The sequence below is a fragment of the Aedes aegypti genome, chromosome 2 (assembly GCF_002204515.2).
Source record: "Aedes aegypti strain LVP_AGWG chromosome 2, AaegL5.0 Primary Assembly, whole genome shotgun sequence".
NCBI classification, from domain to species: Eukaryota; Metazoa; Arthropoda; class Insecta; order Diptera; family Culicidae; genus Aedes; species Aedes aegypti.
The window spans coordinates 105,866,168-105,880,280 of record NC_035108.1 but is presented as its reverse complement, the minus strand read 5'-3'; the positions used below and the strand labels follow the sequence as shown (position 1 = coordinate 105,880,280).

General features: G+C 37.4%; 1 protein-coding gene and 1 long non-coding RNA gene across 2 annotated transcripts in view; one reads left to right on the top strand and one right to left on the bottom strand.

Moving 5' to 3' along the window:
• The window catches only part of LOC5575249 (RYamide neuropeptides), a 100,449-nt gene that overhangs the window by 51,139 nt on the left and 35,197 nt on the right, over positions 1-14,113 (top strand). The window lies entirely within an intron of this gene.
• Positions 4,393-4,594, bottom strand: LOC110675889. The gene is made up of 2 exons (XR_002499887.1): positions 4,485-4,594; positions 4,393-4,430 (listed from the first exon to the last, which is right to left on the bottom strand). It is a non-coding gene; the product is annotated as an uncharacterized LOC110675889 (long non-coding RNA).

Below are 14,113 nucleotides of genomic sequence, written 5' to 3'. Positions count from 1 at the left end.
TAGTTATTTTCTAAACATCCGTACAATTTACTCGTACCTATTAATTACATAAAACTTTTTCAAGTGCACTTTCATTTCACGTACATTTTCCATTTGTTGAACACTAGCATAACATGACAGTCTTGGTTTCATCGACAGTATAGCCAGATTTTTGATTTTCGTAGCAAACACCTATATTGAAATCCAATAATGGTATTGGAGCTGAACTCATCAAAATGGGCCCGGAGAGGTTGGCAGCCTGTCTGCACCGTCTGATTGTCAGAATCTGGGAAACGGAACAGCTGCCGGAGGAGTGGAAGCAAGGGGTCATATGCCCCATCTACAAGAAGGGCGACAAACTGCAATGTGAAAACTATCGTGCGATCACTATCCTGAATGCCGCCTACAAAGTGCTATCCCAGATTATCTTCCGTCGTCTATCACCAATAACAAATGAGTTTATGGGAAGTTATCAAGCTGGTTTCATCAACGGCCGCTCGACAACGGACCAAATCTTCACTGTACAGCAAATCCTCCAGAAATGCCGTGAATACCAAGTCCCAACGCATCACTTGTTCATCGATTTCAAAGCGGCTTATGATAGCATCGACCGCGAAGAGCTATGGAAAATCATGGACGAGTACAGCTTTCCCGGGAAGCTCACAAGACTAATAAGAGCAACGATGGACGGTGTGCAGAATAGCGTGAAGATTTCGGGCAAACATTCCAGTTCGTTCGAATCCCGCCGGGGACTTCGACAGGGTGATGGACTTTCGTGCCTGCTGTTCAACATCGCACTAGAAGGTGTCATGCGGAGAGCCGGGTTCAATAACCGAGGTACGATTTTCACAAGATCCAGCCAATTTGTTTGCTTCGCGGATGATATGGATATTGTCGGCAGAACATTTGGAACGGTGGCAGACGTGTACACCCGCCTGAAACGTGAAGCGACAAAAGTCGGCCTGGTGGTGAATGCGTCAAAAACAAAGTACATGCTGATAGGCGGAACCGAGCGCGACAGAGCCCGCCTGGGAAGCAGTGTTACGATAGACGGGGATACTTTTGAGGTGGTTGATGAGTTCGTCTACCTCGGATCCTTGTTGACGGCTGATAACAACGTTAGTCGTGAAATACGGAGACGCATCATCAGTGGAAGTCGCGCCTACTATGGGCTCCAGAAGAAGCTGCGGTCGAGAAAGATTCACCCTCGCACCAAATGTACCATGTACAAAACGCTTATAAGACCGGTGGTCCTCTATGGACATGAAGCATGGACCATGCTGGAAGAGGACCTGCAAGCACTTGGAGTGTTCGAACGAAGGGTGCTTAGGACGATCTTTGGCGGAGTACAGGAAAACGGTGTGTGGCGGCGGAGAATGAACCACGAGCTCGCTAGGCTCTTCGGCGAACCCAGTATCCAGAAGGTTGCGAAAGCCGGAAGGGTGCGCTGGGCAGGGCATGTTGCAAGACTACCGGACAACAATCCTGCAAAGATGGTGTTCGCGTCGAATCCAGTTGGCACAAGAAGGCGAGGAGCACAGCAAGCGAGGTGGCTTGATCAGGTGCAACAAGATCTGGAGAACGTGGGCCAAAATCGAAGTTGGAGAGACGTTAACGAGGTTTTATCAAATTAATTGATGTAACACCAACTAAATAAATAATAACCTATATTGAAATAGAATATTTGATTACACAATATAGTATTGTTTATTGCTTCAAATATCTGTTGAATAATTATTATTAAAAAATCCTATAATGGTGTCTGTTGCAATGATGAAAAACGCGATTCAGTAAAGTATAATTAATTGCAACCCTGGCTATATCCTGAATCTTTCTTCGAATTTCACTATCTTCACTATGGCATCAATGCCATCACCGTTTGTTTGTTTACATCATGATTGAAATTGCGCATCGGCTGCCGATTTATCCGGAGTATAACCTCAATCTCGCGATTGATGCTGTAATGTCGAAGGTAATGTACATTAGCAGAAGCCGCTAAAGTCTATGGAGTGCCGAAGGGGACGATCCACTTCCGTCTCAGCCCAGAGTGGTCAGGGAAAGTGGTTCGCGGACCTTACCCTGTCCTCACAACCGACGAGGAGCGCGAACTTGCAAGTTGAATGAACGCGGGAGTAAAGCGGTCAACATTTAGCGACAATCGTTCGACATTAGAATAAGATGGGTTATGTATGTGTTCAACAATTGGGTGTAGAACTATATTTTTAAATATATATTTTTTTTATTTCAAAATGGACATTACAGTACCAAAAATGTAACAGGAATAATGTTAAACAATCGCCTACGGTGTTGAATGCTTTTTTTTAGCAACCTCTCTATCAGAATTTCTATTAAAATCAAATAACATAAAAACGTCTATCTTAACCGTTCAACATTTGGCGATTTACCCTAATTCAATATTACGAATTGAAATGTCGACCTGATGATCGATAGAATTGGAGATGGTGACGCTACAGGTGGTTTGGCATCGAGCGGTGAATTTAGACCCTACTTAAGAAACCATTTCTGGAGCTCGATTTGAAAAGGTCGAATGTGACATTTTTGACTATCTGAGATAACTCACCATGAAGTTTCTCAAACGAAATTCAATTCATATTTAAAACAAAAAGCTTAAAATTACATAATATACGTATCAAGACACAACACGAAATCCCTCCCATTAAACCATTTAACAAAATGAGAAAAATATACTCATTTTTTTTATTTATGAGAATAAAAAAGTTTTCCGTCTATGCACGGAGAACAAAATATAGTGTTCGTAATTATTTTTCCGGTCAATTTAACTATATTTTAAGGTTAATTTGGAGATAACTAAAAATATAGTTGAATTGACAGTATATTGTTAAACATAACCATACCATATAGTTGTTGACAACTATATTTTTGATTGAATTTACAAACGTCAAACGTCAAAATTTAACTATATTTTATTTGACTCAAAGTGAATTTTATTGAGTTTACAATATTTTGCAATGTTTACTCAGCATTTTGTTCTGCTTTATCAACATATCTGAAAAGATTCGGTGCTGCTTTATCGATCTAAAAAAAACATTGCAAAAATGAAAACAAAGGGCGAGTCGACAAACTTGATATGTGATCTCCTGCGTGAAAGGTGGTCATCTTAGCACCTACACTATTCCTTGCAAGTTAGAAGTTAGTAGATTTGTGAGCATGACTTGAAGTCTAGGGAGGTGAATGTTTCCGAATAGTGATAATTATCAAAATTATAATTGTTATAAGTACAAGTGGATAGCTCAATCAAAGAAGTGTGTGTATTTGATTTGACGTTAATTTAGTGTTGGCGTAAGTTAATTTTATTTCGAAACAACTATTTGTGCGTAAGTAAAAGTAATTGACAGGATTGTAATCTTAACATACAGAAATTCTTCTGCGTGTGTGAGATTGTTTGAGGTTCATTCGACCTAATCGATACGACCTAACGCTAGTCACCGCTGCACATCGAACGGGCACGTTCAGACGTTTGTCATCTGAAAATGTCCATACGTCAAAATACGATCGGACTGGTTGATGGTCAGTGAAGTACATACGACCCACCAGCCATCGTTGTATTCTCATCTCAATAATAGTGAATTTCTCGGATTGATTTGCAGTTAGCACAACGCTTTTGCCATGTTAAACGTTTGCTGTTCGTTTTCTGGAACGCTACCATGTCCAATTCGCATGCCTTACATCGAAGTCTGCCAGTTGGTGCACCAACTCCCTGGAGTAGTTGAAGATCCATCGAGGGGGACATCTAAAGTTATGCATCGTTGATAGCCGCTGGATTAGAAACCGAAAGAAACAGCTTTCCTTAGAATATCACTGAGTCGATTGTACTTTCAATATCGACTCATAGAGGTTTGACTGTACAAAAATACTACAAGCTTTCGGAATATAAATTAAGAAAATAGAAGAGACTAACGGCTCTCTAAAAATAAGTTTAGATATTTAAAAAAAGTTTTCAATAATAAATCTTCGATCTGTTTAGTTTCAGAACACATTCAACTCTTCATAACTCGTTTTTAAGGACTCAGTTTTAAGGCCTGGGCTACCGTCTGATGAAATCAGCATATACGAAGCTGGTAAATTGACGGACGAAGACGTGTCAGGAAAGATGAAGGGATTGATTGGTGTTCATCCAAGCATTGGCAAGGGGAGACTAATCCATTGATGTTTCCAGTTGCCCAGCCGGTGCGGACCGGTTTTGCCATGGAATCAGTGTTACTGGATTTGCTTGAAGGTTGGATGGCGTAAGGATGCTCATTCCCATCGATGGAATCGATCCCGATGCTGTTTTTCCACAGGAACCATCAAGTGAAGAGATTACTAATCTGCGATCTGGCGGGTCTTTAGTTGGGGTCTTTCCATAGGAATGTTCTTCCGTAAATTCCTTTCATCAAACCAAACGATTTGTTTTCGAAAAATCGCAGCTTCTGTAAAATGAACATTATTACACTAAAATAATGTTTTAATTTTGAGAAACTTACCTGGCATTGAATTTAATCCACTCATTGTAAAAAAAAACTGTTTAACGAGGCAAAATTAATACTACAGGAGCGTCGTATCAGCTTTTCCATTTATTTTGACAGCTGTCGCTCATGGGACCTTTGGTTACAAAAGGTCGAATACACGTTTTATCGGAATCAGGCGTTTTTGGTACTTTCGACCTTATGCGCAAAAGGACGAATGAACAAATTTGCACTGTTCTTAGTTTTTGTTCATTACGTCGAAGTGTTAACTTTTATTTTATTTTTAAAGAAATATCATATCAAAATGATATTTTAACCACATATTAAACTGAGTAGAATCTACCTAATGGTGAAATTAGCAGAATTTATTTACTTTTGTTACTTACGACCTTTTCTAATCGAGCTCCAGATTTGTTCGGATAAGTTCAATTTTGCTGCGTGTCATCTACGAACTCATCATGATATCTACGAGGCACAACTTATTTTGAGCCTTTAAAGCAAACTATTATAGAGTGCTAATACTAGCGCGCACTGATAAATGTTGTTGTTCCATTTGCTGCATATTTTTTGCCTTCAAAAACTAGAACAATGCTGCAAAATCGAAATATCGATGATTCAGTTGGCTTCGTACGACTGCGATCATGTTTATTTTTGAAGTCCTCCACTTGATTGCAACATTTCCAGTAGCTATCAAAATAGCTCACATATAATGATTGCAGTATGAAAAAGACGGCATGTTGTATCGAATTAGTAACACATTGCCTGCACTTGTCTTTCGTAGCACTCATACAGCAATAATACAGCATTTCAAATGCCAGAGTTTAAAAACAGCCCGTGTCGTGAAAATGCTTGTTACCGACTTAGAGATTGAAAACAGCAGCGCCACTGCTATTTCAATTCAGCTTAGCAATCGAACTGCTTTAAAAGAGCAGCAAGCAGTTCAAATTCTGATAACAGGCTACTTCGCGGCTTATTCAAATGCTTATTGGTTACCTGAGTAAAGCCAATTTCATCGTGCAACTAAATTGGTTTTTGTACAACAATATTCTGAATGGTTCATAGCAAAAACTAAATTGTAACATGAGTAATTATCGTTGAGACCGGTCCACTATTCACACCTGGTCTTTCAAAGTGTTCAATTATCAATTTCAAATTCAAACAGATTTTCAGGACTCCTCGATTTTTGACAAATCTTGCCGCACTCAAACTGCCATAACTCATCAACCCCATCACATTAACATGGTTTTGAAAAAAGAGAAAACATAGGAGCATCATTTGCAAAAATAAAAATATCTGGCGGCCATATTGAATATGGTCGCCATATTAGATTTTATCGGAAAAAAAACTGATTTAACATTGTTCGCAACCACCGATTATGAAAGTTTTTGGATCATTAGAAAGCTGAGCTAATTTTACACAAAATGTGAAAAAAATCAGAGGCGTATGTTTTTCAATCAAAAGTTATGAGCAAATTTTGTAAAACATTTCCTATTGCGCTGATGCAATTTGCGGTCATATAAGGGTGTGGTAGCGATTTACGCTTACTGTGATGTATTTGAAATGTTTAAAAATATTTTTTTTTTTGCCAATGAAGCTCCTATATTTGCTCTGTCAAGAGGTTGTTGAAAAAAATTCTTAACTATGGCAGTTTAAGTGAGCCAAGAATTGTCAAAAATCGAGGGATCCTCAAAAACTCTTTCAATTTTGACAACCAAGGGGTCCATCAATTTGACAAATTGAATGCAGTTTCTTTACTAACTCGACAGAAGCTTTCGAATGAGCATAAATATAAATATTTTTCACGACCAAGTGTAAATAGTGGTCCAGTCTCAGCAAGAATTACTCACATCACGTCAGCAGTATTTCATTCACGTCGCTAAAATGGTGTACAATTACATTTTTAAATAAACGTACAAAACTAGTCGACGATAGTTGAAAATCAGAGTCTAGTTGTCATTGACAAATGTTGTTTTGTCATCATATACACAAATGAGAGCATAATACACGGCGTGTATATGGGAAAGGTTTATCACAAAAAAATAGGCATCGCTAAATCTCTCACCATTCGAAAATATAGGTTTTTAGCTTTCATTTGACGTGTTCCCCAAAAAAATCCACCGAGGGATCCCGAACATTTTTTTTATTTAAAATTTTTGTTCTTTAGAGTACATTATTTTTAAATGTAATCATTGCAAAATACAGCTTCGTTGGATAAAAGTTTTATTTTCATATAAAAGCTCATAAAATAAATATATATACATATCTATTGAGTTTCATTTTGTAAAAAACAAAACTGTCCTATGTGATTTTGAGGATTTATTGAGCTATAGGACACTTATTCGATTAAATATGTTGTAAGTTCGACTGTTCACTTATTCATACTGTGGAAGTATATCTAACCGAGCACTGTTTCTTTTCATGGTTAGAATACATTAAATTTATTCTTCTTCTGTCTGGCATTACACCTCTGCTGGGACATAGCCTGCTTCCAAGCTTAGAGTTCGTTGAGTACTTAGTTATTGATTGCGAATTGTCTTTGCCAATCAACCGTTAAAGGTTAAAAGTAGAATGGATCAACATTACAACGGCCTACGAAAGTAAATGGAATATGCTTAAACGCCCTGTTACCCAAGCCTTAGCAAAAAGCTTAAAAAATCCTCATTAAGAATATTATCCAGGCACCCGAAGTAAGTGACACTACACAGACTTTTTTAATAGTATTGAAGTTATGTTGATGTTTTTAGCTTGGAATTTCAAAATTTAATAAGAATATAGTGGAAGATATTTCCTGTTAAATCAAATCATAAAAATAATTCCACCGTGAATGTGGTTTTCTGACAAGTAGATCAACAATAATACAATTTTCACAATTACTGCATTAATTAAAACACGTAAGTAGCTTACAAACAAGAAAGTTTTACCATTTTATACTCCTTTTAGATTGATATCAATTCATATAATATATGTTTTCAACATGAAATATAATTAATTATGTGATTATTGGCAACGGTAAGTATTATGAGGAAGAATAAAAAGTTAAATTTCATGTGCCCACTTGCCCCGTAGAGTTGAGTAACTGCAATTTACAGTAGATTTTTATGACTTTATTCTAAGGGTTTCAATATCTCGAAAAGATACCTTCCCATTCATGCCGACATCAGCAAATAGAAGGTGCAACTTTTGCATTTTTTTTTGGGCTATTTCATGAAAGCAACATCAATCAAGTGGCTGCATTTATTACCTTTTGGAGCTTTTTTGGGGGTTTTGCGATGATAGCGACTCAAGAGTCTACCTTGAGCTCTGCCTCTGTTTTTACAGTAGCTCCATAAACTCAAGTCAGGAGGAGTCAAATTAGGATCTCCAAATTCAAATCATGTGTCTCTTTTTTATGTCAGATGTCCATGGAATTTCCGTTGCAGAGACAAATGAACAAACTTCCAAAGTTATCGAATTTGTCGACTGTTTCGTACTGCTTGAAAAAAAAAATGACTCAATGATTCTTTTGGTCTGGTCCAAACTGTTAGTACTTACTTGGTCATGGAATGGCGTTTCTTGAATCTTGAATACATTTTCTGTTCCTCAAATGTTGCATTTTTGCTTATTTATGAAGCCAGATTGTGCCTGTTGACCACGATATTTTCAAGGATATAACAGTTGAGTTATCACAACTGCAAGACTATTTTCAATTCAAAGAGTCACTATTTTGGCATGTTATTTTTTTAAAATCATATTTATTGTGCAAAATATGACAATATTAACCCAGCAGCAAGTAATATTGATTTGTAAAAACGGTTCAAAAGAGCTCTATTTCGTATCAATTGTTTGGCAGCGTCCATTTATTACGTAACGCTAAAATCGGACATTTTTGACCACCTCATCCCATCTCTCTGCGTAACGTTTTTTGTATGGAAAAATTAAACGCTATTCCTCCCTCCCCCTAGAGTAATGTGACCAGATGTGTCCCGGAAAAAATCCGGGACGCTTGTCAGATCTCATCCCCAATGAAGCGCTGCCTGTGTTGGATGTGCAATTTACATTTATATTCAGTCTAGGACATGTACTACATACTAAAATAATTAAAATAAAAAGTATTGACACTGCACTGTCAAGTTAAAAATTGCTCTGTCCCGGATAATCCGGGACGTCTGGTCACTTTACCCTAGAGCGTTACGTAGTTTGTGGAATTTCCAGGATGGTTGATTAGATCTCATCGGTCGAGTTTATTTTTCTTACACACAATATAAAATAAACAATCATGATAGGCGAATCAAATTCTCAGTTAATGAGTAACCGAAGAACTCGTATTTGAGAACTTGGCTTTGTCTCAATAGGGGTGTGATTCCAGAAAGAAGGAAACGAAAATTAATCTTTTCTAATTATGAACAGAGACAGTTATACACTAGAATCAAATACACACTTAAATCCGAATGCCGATCTCAGCTGTGCAAATCTCGGTAAAAGGCCGTTTGTTGACATCTTAGTAAAAGTGACGTTTGGTAACGGCACCCAAAGGTGCTGTTTTAAGTAAACTTGATGTTAGACTGACATATCAGTTAAAATTAATTTGCTTACCGCTCAGCTGTGCGGATCTTGGTAAAAGAATGAAAATTAGTTAAACTCAACTGAGTGTGTCCTCCACTGTACGAGTAAGTGTCGTATCCCCAAGATCACATAGGACAGTTATGTCTATTACAATATGTAATCTTATATATCTATGTTATATCAACTTTCATTTGGAATTTGGGCTACCATCGAGCTTGAGAGAAAAAAAAACTGTCTTTTACCATGATTATATTTGAAAATATTGTACTTCAAGGAACAAAAATTCAAAATAAAAAAAAATGTTCAGGATCCCTCGGTGGATTTTTTTGGGGAACCCGTCAAATGAAAGCTAAAAACCTATATTTTCGAATGCTGAAAGATTTAGCGATGCCTATTTTTTTGTGATAATATTGTTCTACCAGACACGCCGTGAATAGAATGATTAGGGGTGACAGCTAAAAATCGAATCACAAATGTTTCAGGAATTCTCTTAGACATGCATTAAGGAAAAAAATCGCTAATTCATATCTAAGTATTTTTTCAGGTATTCCTTTTAAATGATCTCCCATTTTTTACTCTGGGCCTCTAAAAACACCTCCAGGGAATTCTTTCAGAACTCACTTGGAATTTCCGACAGAGATTCGCTCGTGAATTCCTCCAGGTATTTCATCAAAATGAATAAAAGTTCATCCAGAATTTCATCTGTGATTTTCTTAGAGATTCCTCTAGGAACTCCGTTTCTAAAAAGTTTTTTGAAAAATAGAAGACCCTAGCTAAGTTATTGAAGAGATTCCTCAAGCAATCCCTGGAGACAACTTGAAAAAAGATACCTACACGTAAATGCTTGCAGTGGACGATTTGGAGGAAGCACCACACCAGACAACGGATTAGCGTGCAACGCTCAATTTCACAGTCGAAACACGTTCATGACGAAAAGTTTTTCGTTTAGAGAATCTCTGAACGAATTTTAAGAAGAACTCTTGGAGGAATCTCCGAGGGAGTTTTAAGAGGCCCAGAATGAGTCCCTGGAGAAATTCCTAGGGAATTCCTAGAGAAATCATAAGAATAATTCATGTCGCGATTTTCCTCGTAATAACTCTGAGAGAATTCCTGCGAAAAAAAAAATTGAGGAAGTTGTGAGTTGTGGAATACTTGCAGGAATTCCTAATAGAATCTTGGAAATTTTAAAGGAATCACTAAAGAAATATCTTGAGTAATCCTTGAATAAATTGTCCTAGTGTAACTCCTGGAGAAACCCTGAAGATATGAAAACCACCAATTGAACTTCAACATAATTTAACATACACAATAATCCCTCCATAAAATTAAAAAGTATAGCCTTGAACATATCTCTGCAAGAATCCTTGATTTTCTAGAGGAATATCTGAAAGAAAACCAGAAAAAATCGTTTGAAAATCTCTGGAAGAATCTCGACGCTTTCCTGAAAGAATTCCCGAAACAGGTCTGGGAGGATTTCCAAGAGAAATTCCTGAAAGAATCTCAGAAAAACTTTTACTGGAGAAATCTATGAAGGAATCACTACATACATTCCTGCAGGAATTTCTTGCGAAATATCTATAGGAATCCCTGTAAATATTTATTCGCAGTAATCCTTGGAGAAACTCCTGGAGCAATTGCTAGGATATGTTTGGAGCCCTATCGGGACCGGACAAAAATGTATCAGGGCAAACAAAAGTTCTTTCTGGAGGAATCTCTGGTAAAAGCCCTTGTGAAGTAATTGCTGTAAGGATTACGGTAGAGATTATCCCTGAGGGAACCTTCGAAACAATTTCTGGATAATTCTCTGAAAGTGTCTCTGGGGATATTTAGAGAGGAATTCTTGAAGGAATCTCCCTGAAAGAACGTCGGGTACCCTATTTGAACGAGTCTCAAAATTAAAATTGGTGCCAAAAGTTATAGTTCGCCTGCAATAAAATGTCGTTTTACTAATCCGAAACATGGTTTATGACTTGCCGAATTATTCCGATTCCTTATAATATTTTTTTCTAATTTGGTAATAACGAAAATGGAATTTGAGTATGTAGCAGTTTGTTAAGGTAAGCAGGCGTAGGCAAAGAGTTGATCAGGTTAGCACAGGCTTAGATTGTCACTGATTGTACATTATCCATCAAGACACGTAATAAACAAGACGTTAATATTAAAGCTACGATCAACATCTTCAAGTATGATAACTTTATGTTTGATAGGCCCATATAGCCTTAGCGGTAAACGCGCAGCTTTTCAGCAAGATCAAACTGAGGGGCATGGGTTCGAATCCCATCGGTAGAGGATCTCTCCGGGTTGGAAATTTTCTCGACTTCCCAGGCATAGAGTATCTTCGTGCTTGCCCCACATAAATCTGCATGGAAAATCTTATATTTTGAACCGTCGCATGATGGAATTATATGATGGTCTGAAAATGTCCACATCACACCCTAGCGGGACCGGTTCCGGAATACTCCGAGCAAATCCGGCTATATCTAATTGGTCAAGTCAACCATGTGTAAGAACTGCTGAATGTGCTATACGCCAGTTCCTTCTTAAACAAGTTCCAGGTTCCATTGTACTCGTGTGCCCAGAATGGCAATACTCACAAAAAAATCAGGGTTCTATAATAGAGTTCCATATTTTTTCATATAAACCTTAATGAACGAAAATCGGTTCCAAAATAAATTATTGAAAGCGTTTTAAAGTCATGGGTCATTTTTGACTCTTAATGAATAATGTGTAACTTTTTCTTAATGCATTAGGAAGGTTAAACATCAGAAATGTTTCCTTCTTTCAAGCTAAGGTTATTCTGTTGAGTCGATAGTTCATGCACCAATTATTTCACGCAACATATTTGACCAACTTCCCCCTTTTTATTTTGCAAGGCTTGTGACACTTCCGTCAACTCCTTCCACACCTTCGGAATAAGACATTAGCATTAACTTTATGCTGTAATAGTATTTTTATTTGTATCATCCTAGGACAGGACGTAACAGCTCAGCTGCGACTGCCCTGTTGATTTTCACCCAATTCCCCTTACAACACTCGATCTTATGAAAAAAAAATCGAGGCTCATAATTTGGTGTTCTTTGAGGATGCAATGTATTTCAGAAATTTAAATTATGATTGAAATTAGCAATATTATTTGGAAAATTGAGCACAATTTCCATTATAATGCTCAAATCAAGTATATTTATTCATATGATAATTTTGAGGACTCGTTAGGCTATGCAACATTATATTGAAATTTGTCTCATGTAAAATTTCATTTTTTATAGAAAATCTAGCTTACAAACTAGCAACACAACTAGGCTGGAATACCAACAAAGTTCCCTGTAGCAATTAAATTCAACAATGTGGAAATAGGCCTTTGCCAAAACGACCAATAAGAAGTGGTCTTTTTGGATGGGCAATTAGTTTTATTTTTATTTTAGGTCTTGTCTTAGGTATCATTATCTTCTTCTTTTTCTTTCTGACATGACGTTCCAACTAGGTCAGAGCCTGCTGCCAGCACTGCACCGCAGTGTTGATGCGACTGAACGATGGTGATGAGCTGAAATGTCATCCATACAAAGATATGCAGTATAGCAAGTCGTGACAAAGAGAAAGAAAGTTTTTCTTCGAGGCTGCACTTTTATTAACGTAAATTAGTGAAAATTGAACTATCCTACTTTCTAAAACTTGTCCCTATATTTACAGTAAATTCTATAATTAAATCTAATTTAAAACTAGCTCTATCACAGTTAGTTTATCACTGTTCACTATCACAGAAAGTAAGTGGTAGAATTACAGAAAATTACTAAAACTAATTAAAATCTAAATCACAGGTTGGTAGCCAAACAAACAATGGACCTATGCACGGGTTCACTATTAGACGTTTCAGCGGTGCCGAGTTATTTATGTTACCATGGAAACTAGTGAATTCGGCACCGCTCAAACGTCAAATTAGTGAACTCGTGCATTGATCCATAGGCGAACACATTTGTATCAAGCTCAAATCAAACAATTCTCGCATAATTTATGATCTCGCCCTAAAATCCATTGGTAACCATGAGTGTAGCTCGTCGTTCCTGAGCATTTTAATGGAATAACACGTTATTTATCAACGATATGGTGAAGGAAGGATCATTCTCTATCTGCCAGTGGTGTTGGTTTGGATTTCATTTTTCATTCATTTGCTCAGAAACAACGAGCTACACACGTGGTTACCAATGGCTTTTAGGGCGTTATCCCAGATTATGCGAGAATTGTAAGTTATCCTTACATGTATTTTCACAACTAAACTAATCAAAATAAACATTGCAGCTGAAAGCTGATCTCGCACCAGAAATAAGAGTTTTGCGAACTACTCAATGGATCAATGCACGAGTTCACTAATTTGACGCTTGAGCGGTGCCATATTCACTCGTTACCATGGCCACATAAATAACACGGCACCGCTCAAACGTCGAATGGACCTATGCACAGGTTCACTATTTGACGTTTTAGCGGTGCCGTGTTATTTATGTCACCATGGAAACTAGTGAGTTCGGCACCGCTCAAACGTCAAATTAGTGAACTCGTGCATTGGTCCATAGTGAACTCGTGAATCAGTCCATAGAGTCAGAAAAGAGCTCCTGTTTGTTTCGGAACAGCCTGCTTCTCAGCTAAATGATCAAATTAACACTTCCACAATGATTAACTAAGAATATTTTTCGACAGATGGAGAAGAATCATTTTGCAATTTCTCATCGTAATAGGCTATTTTTCATCACGCCAATCTGTCACGAAATGGTCTACTTTCCTGCACTGAATTATGCAGTGCGGTAATAGTTATTACGCAACTGAAACCAGTGGTATAATGATCCATTATGCAACGCTTTCTCATTACGCAACTGTTTTGAGTTGCGTAATGAATCATTACAAAACATTTTTTTCTGTAATTGTAAAATAATGGTGAATGCATTCAGATATGATTTGTGATACCCTCAAATGGTCTTCTACGAAATAGCGAACCATCTAGCGAACCCGACCCGTTAGTTGGAATGACTGACAGCTGGTGATAATGCTCCACACTAACGCATCTGGAGAGCAAATCGTCACGAAACGCGCATATACATACGCATTTGTTCTATTTA